This window comes from Eptatretus burgeri, chromosome 13, assembly GCF_056783735.1.
Source record: "Eptatretus burgeri isolate ZD-2024b chromosome 13, Ebu_testis_v1, whole genome shotgun sequence".
NCBI classification, from domain to species: domain Eukaryota; kingdom Metazoa; phylum Chordata; class Myxini; order Myxiniformes; family Myxinidae; genus Eptatretus; species Eptatretus burgeri.
The window spans coordinates 17,148,173-17,157,744 of NC_140973.1; the positions used below are offsets into that span (position 1 = coordinate 17,148,173).

General features: G+C 43.0%; 1 long non-coding RNA gene across 1 annotated transcript in view; it reads right to left on the reverse strand.

The window, feature by feature from the left end:
* Positions 1–8,406: 8,406 nt before the first annotated feature.
* The window catches only part of LOC147013948 (uncharacterized), a 2,100-nt gene continuing 934 nt past the window's right edge, over positions 8,407–9,572 (reverse strand). Inside the window, exons 1-2 of the long non-coding RNA XR_015050576.1 lie at positions 8,941–9,572; positions 8,407–8,552 (exon numbers count right to left, since the gene is read on the reverse strand). The exon at positions 8,941–9,572 is cut by the window's right edge and continues 934 nt beyond it. This is a non-coding gene — a long non-coding RNA (uncharacterized LOC147013948). The remainder of the gene's footprint in view (positions 8,553–8,940) is intronic.

The following is a 9,572-nucleotide window of genomic DNA, read 5'->3' on the forward strand; positions in this document are numbered from 1 at the left end:
CGAACCCAGGCCCTTCTGCCAGGGAGTCAAGGCCATGTGAGCTCGATACAAACAGTATTAACCCGAACACGTTCAACACAAAGGGATGTATGAAATACACGAGGCAGTCCATTCCACATTTCAAGAAGGCCGCAAACAATCGTGTATTCCCATTACTCGTATTGGCCTCTCGAGGTTGTCCGTACGGGATCCCATCGATCGGCAGGGACGAACCCTTCACATCGACATCCTTAGCAATGAGCAAGGGATCGATGTGGCCCCGAGGAGCGTGATCGAGAGAACGAAACCCAAGTCGAGATAAACCAAACATGGACGCATTCCTGAAACCCGGAGCTGGCTTTTTTAAAACCACGAAACGCACAACCGAAGACCCCAGGAATCGCTGAAAACCAACCACAAAACAGCGGTAAACATGCGGGGTCACCATGTCACTAACTAAAGAAGACGATTTGTTAGGGTTAGATTCGTGAGCTGCAAAAACACACAAAACATGAGTCAAGAATGCGCCGACGAACAACACGAGAGTTGCTTTTTATATAAAAAAAATTTGCTCCGCCCATTTTACCCATAATCCCTCCAATGAAAAATCGAAAAAAAAATTTAAAAAAAAATCGAAAAAAAAAAATCGAAAAAAAAATCGATAAAAAATCGAAAAAAAAAATCGAAAAAAAAATAGAAAAACAAATCGAAAAACAAATCGAAAAAAACATTCCTCCACTAAGACAAATGACAAATCTTTAGACGTGCATACTATCTATCCATAATTCCCACTGATCTCTACACCTGGATTGGTCACGACTCCGTGCGTGAAGCCACCGGAAGTTCACTGTCCGCCATCTTGTCTCCCCCAAGAGAGGCGAACTGTCGTTACACGCACAACGTTGAACCGGGCCCGGCCGATTTTGCTAAATATATTTCTTCAAATATATTTCAACTTCTATCTAATATTTTAATGGATTTTGAAGTAAATTACTGTTCCTATTACTCGATCGAATTCCGGAAAATTCCCTTGGAGCTCCTTGGCAATTGCAAGGAGGCGATCAATGCATATCATGAGGCCCGACACAGGGTTGGGTCGGAAAACAAACATAGGCCTAACATCCAAGTTACATTCGGCTCCAGGTCACTTCATCAATAACAAAACAAAACTAAAGTCATGTTTTTTTTATGTTATTTAAAATATGTTTTGATATTTTAGGCAATTTTATGTTATTCTACGTTTCTTCATGTTTTCGGGGCAAGTTTGTGGGCCACGAGATGTTGGCTTGAAGGGCGTTTTGAGACCAAAGTTCGCAGGCAAAAGTTAACCATGACGAGGCCAATAACTCCATACATCGCCTTTCAATGTCCAACACATCCTGAAACCTTATAAATATAATATCCTTCTCGTAAATAATATCATGAAGCTGTGTACTTTTCTCACAAGCAGCGTTGGGTACCCCAATCTCAACACTCCTTGTGTGTTATACAATGTAAAGTTCAAAACATATTCAGGAGTTACGTGTTAAAAACTGAAAATTACATCAATAAATGAAGAAGATGATTAGACTGCTTTCATTTTGCACACAAGAATGTTTTAGAATGTACAAACTTCAGGTTAAATCAACATTCCCCTACCATTTGGAGGAGTGGGGGAAGGAACCCCCCCCCATCAGACTCTCCCCCTCAGTCACTTCCCTCCCTTACACCATGGATCCCTTCCATCCCACCTCCCTTTCTTCTCTTAATGTTGTCAACTTTATATGTACTCAGGGATCAGGACTCGGACCATTACTATTAATTATTTACATCAATGATTTGGAGAAAGGGGTGAAGAGGTTTTCCAAATTTGCAGATGACAAAGCTTGGAGGGAAGGTGGATAGCAGAGGGGGGTGGTGATCAGATTCAGGAAAGTGTTGATACTCTTATAGATTGGGCAAATGATTGGAGAATGTAATTTAACCTGAGCAAGTGTAAGGTGTTGGGGATGGAGCAGAAGTTCTTCCGAAGAACAATATAAATAGAGATTACAGGATACAAGGGGTAATGTTGGAGTGTGTCACATGGGGGAAGGATCTCGGGGTGGTAAGAGATATGGGAGGTAAGCAGGCAGCACAGTGTCAGGCAGCAAAATGTGAAGCAAATCTGGTTTTCAGTTGTATTTGGAGGGGGATCAATTATATATCAAAAGAGTTGTTAACATCGCCCAGGAATTTAGTGAGGGCCACATCTGGAATATTGTGTGAAGTTTTGGTCACCACAACTCAGGAAGGACATCGCTGCCATGTCGAAGGGTTCAACGCAGGGCGAACAGATTGATTCCGGGCCTCACTCGACTCAGCTGAGGAGCGGTTGAAGGAGACAGGGCTTTATGCAATAGAAAGAAAGAGGATACGAGGCGATATGATTGAGATGTTTAAGGTATTTAAGGGCATCGACAAAATAAGTGCAGAATAATTATTCAGCAGAGTAGACACAGTGATCGCACCAGGGGCATTGCTTGAGAGTAAAGAAGAGTCGAGTTAAGAAGGTAGTGAGGTAGGGGTCTTTCACTCAAAGAGTAGTTAATGCATGGAACGGTCTCCCTGGAAAGGAATTGGTGCCAGAAACAGTAGATGGGTTTAAATTGGAATTAGATAGGAACCTGGAAGTTATGGAGATTGAGGGATAGAGGAAAAAGCCTGGTGCTGGCTTAGTGGTTCGGGTGGCGGCTTGGGATCCCAGGGTCCTGAGTTCAACTCCCGTTGGCCGCTGAATTAATATACACCAGGAGGTTGACTCAGCCTGTCATTCTCCCGAGGTCGGCAAAGTGAGTACCAGTGAACTGGTAAGGGGACACTGCATCAGCGGCACAGTCGCATCCCAACCAATGATGCAACCAGCAGCCACAGGCTGCACTCGATAGGGAGAGAGAGGGGTAGAGGGATGTTGGCAGGTCTTTTTGCAAGTTTGAGCATTGATGGATGATTATGTGCATGTCTGCAGAGTGTTGTTGATGGGGGTGGGTCTTGTCAAGGGGTGTTGTGTGGTTGATGTTTTGTTGTTGTTGTTTTTTTACCTAAGACATGCCCACTCCTCTGGAAGTTGGAAAAAAGTCCGGAATTTTCTTGTGTTGATGTGGTGCAGGTATGATGGGCCGAAAGGTCACCACCTGCGTTTAATCACTGTGTGTATATATGACATCACAAAATACACTAAACACATGAAAATGTGAAATGTCAACGTTCCCTGTCAGCACACAAACGTAAAAGGTGATTAAACCACGCAAAGTGACATTCTCTCACGGTCACACGAGGTCTGTGATTTTCACAAGTTCATTACACCAACTAATAAAACTTTGCATGAGTTACATGCAAAGTTTATTGCTTGCATTTGGAGATTTCTTACTGCCAGTCTGCTGTTTTCGTATTCACTGCAGTGATGTTTTGGGGGAGACAAGATGGCGGAAAGTGAACTTCCGGTGACTTCACTCCTTGGTATACAATCGCTGTGGACGCGACCAATCCAGGTGAAGAGATCAGTGATAATTCCAGCAATCTGTGTGTGTGTGTGTGTGTCTGTCTGCGACCGCCGTTTCTCGACAACCGCGGTCCAATCTGATTGAAACTTGCCAGGAATATTGCCGGGGCCCCGTGGATGTGCCTTTTCAAGGTTTGATATTAATCGGACGAGCGGTTCCCAAGTTACGGCCATTTTATTTCTTTTTTCAGTGTTGGAAAGGTGTATACATCACAGCTAGTTGTTCCACCTTATCATGCCATTTTCCCCAAAGATATCTCAGAATAATGACAACAGCATATTAATAATAGCTTCATCTTTATCCGTAATTGGCAGTAATAAAAAGAACAACGTGATACAATGACCAATGTCTATCAACCAATAACGACCTATATATTGTCTGTCAACCAATAATGACCAATAACGTCTGTCAACCAATAATGACCAATAACGTCTGTCAACCAATGACAGGACACGGTGCTATGACGTCACGCATGACGTCACAATTAGTTTATTTATTTATTTTTGCACGATTGATGTCACAATTCTTCTTCTACTTGTTTGGTATGATGTCACAATCGATGCTGGAGACCTGAAAATGTGCCTTTTCAAGGTTTGATATCGTTCTTCATCCGTTTCAGCTGTTTCCCAAGTGTTTCCCAAAGTTTGAATTAATCGTTTAAATTATTAATTAATCCCAAGGTTTGAATTTTCCCAAGGGAAACAGCTGTTTCCCAAGGGTTTGAAAGCTGTTTCTTCCCGAGGTTTGAATTAATTGTTGTGCTTGGTAGACATTTGTGAATACATTTACAGAGAGAGGAGCGAGAGAGGAGGGGGAAGAGAGGAGGGGGGAGAGAAGGGGGCAAGAGAGGAGGGGAGAGAGGGTGGCGAGAGAGGGGAGGGAGAAAGAGGGCGAGAGAGGAGGGGTCAGAGAGGAGGGGCGAGAGAGAGGAGGCATCACAATTCAAGAGAGGGGAGAGAGGAGGTGGCGAGAGAGAAGGACAGGAGAGGGGGTGTGAGAGGGGGTGTTGGAGTGGGGGCGAGAGAGAGAGGAGCGAGAGAGGGGGGAGAGAAAGGGGGAGAGAGAGGGGCGTCACAATTCTTCTTCGTTTGATATGATGTCACAATTGCGCTGGGTACCTGAGTATGTTTCCCAGGTGTTTCCCAAGTTATGGCCATTTATGATAAATTTGGTCCGATCTAATTGAAACAATGCCCCAATCCAGTCGTCGTTTACGAGAGCGAAGTAACGAAGCTGCACATACTGGCACGCACCTATGGGCCAGCACCAGTCTATCTAAAATTCCAGCAATCTGTGTGTGTGTGTGTCTGTCTGTCTGTCTGTCTGTATGTGTGTCTGCTGCGACCGCCGTTTCTCGACGATCGCCGGTCCATTCTGATTGAAATTTGCCAGGAATATTGCCGGGGCTTCGCGGATGTGCCTTTTCAAGGTTTGATGTCAATCGGACGAGCGGTTCCCAAGTTACGGCCATTTATCTGTCGACCAATGACAGGACACAATGCTATGACATCACGAATGACGTCACAATTTTTTTTTTTTTTTTTGCACTATTGACGTCACAATTCTTCTTCTTTGTTTGGTATGACGTCACAATCGACGCTGGGGACCTGAGTATGTGCCTTTTCAAAGTTTGATATCGTTCTTCATCCAATTCAGCTGTTTCCCAAGTGTTTCCCAAGGTTTGAAAGCTGTTTCTTCCCAAGGTTTGAATTAATCGTTCAAATTATTAATTAATCCCAAGGTTTGAATTTTCCCAAGGGAAAGAGCTGTTTCCCAAGGGTTTGAAAGCTGTTTTTTCCCAAGGTTTGAATTAATTGTTGTGCTTGGTAGACATTTGTGAATACATTTACAGAGAGAGGGGCGAGAGAGGGGCGGAGCGAGAGCGAGGGGGCGTCGCAATTCAAGAGAGGGGGAGAGAGGGGGGCGAGAGAGAGAGGGGCGTCACAATTCAAGAGAGGGGGAGAGAGGAGGTGCGAGAGAGAGGAAGGGTGAGACTAGGGGGGCAATAGAGGGGGGGCGAGAGAGAGGGGCGAGAGAGAGGGGGCAAGAGAGGGGGGCGAGAGGAGGGGACAGACTAGGGGCGAGAGAGGGGGGCGAGAGAGAGGGGCGAGAGAGGGCTGCACATACTCACCTACGGGCACGCACCTACGGGCCCACCCCTACGGGCCCGTACTAGTACTAAATAAATTTTAAAAAGTAAAATTTATTTTAAAAATTATTCCAATAAATATTTTCATTAAAATATTCATACACAATTTATTACATAACATAAAGTCATATTGTTTTAACATTAGCATTCCTAAAATCAGCCAAAGTTCATCATTATTCAAATCATTCGTATCAAGGGAAATGTTTTTGCAGAGCATCATTTAAAAATGGCAATAGACTTGGCAAAACTGGTGATGTCTTCGTCGTTAAACGCAGCTGGATCATTGATGAGCATGCACGAAGCACGTTCACTTCAGTGAGATGGCTGGAACTGCTTCTTGCTCACTAGTGCATCAATGTCAGGTGCAGTGTGACCACTCCTCATTTTCATAAATGCCAAGGTGAGCTAATGAAAAAAGCCAAGAATTCACAAGGTTTCGGAAAAGCGATGATAATAGAAAACCAATAGAAAACGAAGACGCCATGGTGAACAACGAATCGCCAAGATCTTGTGAAAAAAGCCAAGGAGTAGTCACACTAGTCAGGAGCAGTGTTAGAGAGGGCGCAATGGATGTCACACTCCACTTCAAGCCAATTTTGTGCTTTCGATTTTATGGTCATCAAAGATGAAAACCCCGACTCACAAAGATAGGTTGAAGAAAACAAAGTTAGGATACTTTGAATAATGCAATAGTAAGGATTCAACACAAGAAATAGTTTGAAAATTGTTCAACCTAAAAATAATTTATCCCCTGAAATCCGAAAATTTTCCCAGGTTAAGAATTACTGCTGTAGTTAATCTTCAGTTTGATTATGTTTGTAGCCATTGTCGCGTTTGAACCGAGGGAGCAAGTGCTGAAATATTTCACATTTCTCATTCTTCATTGCAATTGTTGCTTTTTCTTTTCTTTTATCTCTAACTATCCGTCTTCGTCTCTCCGAGAAGTGTATTCTTGCAGAATGGTTTCTGGAAGGCTCAGTTGGCTGTGCCTGGATGTTTTTTTTTGAGTTGTAGAGTAGCGACTGAAACCAGAATCATTTCCAGGTTCCTTCTGATGTAACGACTCCATCTTTGCTCTACTTTTTCGGCTTCCTTCTGATCACTCCAATGCAGTACTTGGTCTTCCGTAACATTAATCACCCTGGTGTTGTCCCGATGCTCGTCCCACCGTTCTGCCTCCCAAGGAGTCGATAAACTAATAGTTTGTATCAGTGGTGTTAGTTTGATGTGTGTTGCACAGGCATGATGGACCCCATGCCCTCCTCCGGTAACGAGTTACTGGATACGCTGCACCCAAATAGCTTATAATAAAGCTTGGTGTTGGCTCAGTGGTTAGGGTGGCGGCTTGGGCAGGACCGGATTTACTTGCTTGTGGGCCCCCCCCCCAAAAAATTATATATATATATATATATATATATATATATATATATATATATATATATATATATATCGTAATAGCGAACACAGTGAGCTTCATACTTAACGCGTGCACATGAGAGAATAGGAAACAACAAAAACAACAACACAATACCCCTGGCTATTTGGAATCTGTGTCGTAAGCTATGACCTTTTGCTTCCGGTTGTTTGTAAATGCTGTGCGGTGTATAAACACGATTGGGTTTTATTTAAATATTGTGAATATTACTTAACGCGTGCACATGAGAGAATAGGAAATAACAAAAACAACACAATATCCTGGCAATTGTGAATCCGTGTCGTTGGCTATGACCATTTCGCTTCCGTTTTTTTTTTGTTTCTGGTTTTTTTTTTTGTTTTCGGTTTTTGTCATGGGGAATGATGCATGCCGGGAGATAAAGGCATCGTCGGAGACATGAAAGACCCAAATAATATCAGACATGGTGTATATTTCCTCCACTGATTTTAATAAAGATATCTCCCGCATCATCAAAAAATAATTTTTAATCGTGATTTACGTTATTTGATCGCTAATTCCCAAGTGACCGGAAATTGCGTATACAGTTGTGAACAAGTTGTAGGTAAAGTCAGAAGCGAATGTAAGAAGAATACTACGTTCACTTCGAGTATTTATTTTTTAGATGAGATCCTGTTCTAGGCGGTGTAGTTGTCGTGAAGGTAATGTTGAGGAATTTTTTTTTTTCTTCAGATGAGATCCTGTCAAAGGCGGTGTAGTTGTTGTTGTGAAGGTAATGTTGAGGTAATATTTATTTTTGTAGATGAGATCCTGTTCGAGGCGGTGTAGTTGTTGCAAAGGTAATGTTAAGGTAATATTTATTTTTTCAGTGCAAAAAGACGGTTTAATTTGATATATTTAAGAAGGGAATGTAAGAAGAATTCCACATTCGCTTCTTGGCCTTGCCTATTCCATATTATTGTAATGTAAAAAAAAACAATTACAACATTATGTACCATCAATAATTTTTAATCAAATTACTTCCATATCAAGTACATCAAAGTAAATCAAGTTCCATATCATGTACATCTTACACATCGGAATAATGGAAAAATACAATGAAACTGAAGCATAATAAATTACAATGGAATACAATGCACATTAAAAAGCAGACAATGAAACCGATCAGAGAACCCACAAGTCCCCGGTGGGACCCCAGTTACTGGAAGGCCCGAGGCTAATGGCCTATTGGAAAATCCTGCCCTGAGCTTGGGATCTTCGAGTCCTGAGTTCAAGCCCCGTCGGCCGCTGAATTAATACACCAGGGGGTTGACTCAGCCCGTCGTCCTTCCGAAGTCGGCGAAATGAGTACCAGTTCCAGTGTGTGTACTGGTCGAGGGGCACTGCATCAGCGACACTATCACGCTTCAAGAAATGATAGCTACCCCGGCAGCTAAGCTGCCATACGACCACCACCAGCTTATAACAAGTCAACCTACCGCATACAGAAGAATTCTGTTTTCTTTATCTTCTTTGGGGTACAACATGTTGTGACGAAAACAAAAATGGGGAAAAAAAAGAAACAAAGACAGTCGTTCGTTAACTACCGACGAGTCGAGTCAAGAACAGGTTAAATCAGTTAGAAATGAGCTTCGTTACCTTCACCACAAATCAATGTTTATATGGATATGGAAATCCATGGAAATTGTCAATATACATCGAAGGACTTCACAAGGGAAGAATAAATACCGGGAGGATGATGTAAAATGTAAATGGCAAGGCCACAATATTGTGACGGGCCGTTGGGGGTAAAAACTAAACGGAACCATAAACGTTAATAATCCCACGGAACACCGAAGATTCTGGGAATAAGGTATTTAATTGGTTCTTTCATTTGTTTGTTTATTTGTTTTTCTTACCACTCTTGACAAAACTTGATGCCGACGAATCCAGGACCCACCGTGCTCGCTTCGCTGAAATCCATGCTCGCTCGTCGCGAGCCGAGCAGCGCCTGAGGCCTACTGGTTTGGAACCAGGACGAAGGTCCTTCCGCCGTTATTCACCTCCGTGAAGTTCGGAATATTACTTTTGGAAAATAGAACAATTCTTTTCCTTCAAAGAACACGTCGGTTTCAGTGAAAATAACGAGCATTATTATGGAAGCGCAAAATCTTTGCGGTGATGCAGAAATTGTGTACGGACCAGCGACATCCCATTTATACACCGCCCAGTATTGCAGTAAAGCTTCAACGGTCTAACACTACAGCGGCGTGATCAGTAACCAAGCAGCTCGCCAACGCTTGCGAAGCTAACCGTTCCTGTGGAATGCGTGCTTGAGCGCTTAAGCCGCTTGGCGAGAGCTCAAGCTCATTGGTGATGGACCCAAATCCAAAGAACTCTTGTGGCCCGTTCCCTCCAATATTCGTAGAAAGTTGGGATGATGTTCGAACGATGATGAATCTTGGTTAAACTTTTACACCCACGTGTTGCTATCGTGTAATAACGGACATTTTCATGAGTCCATGGAGATGAGCTGTGAATCATTCCTTGT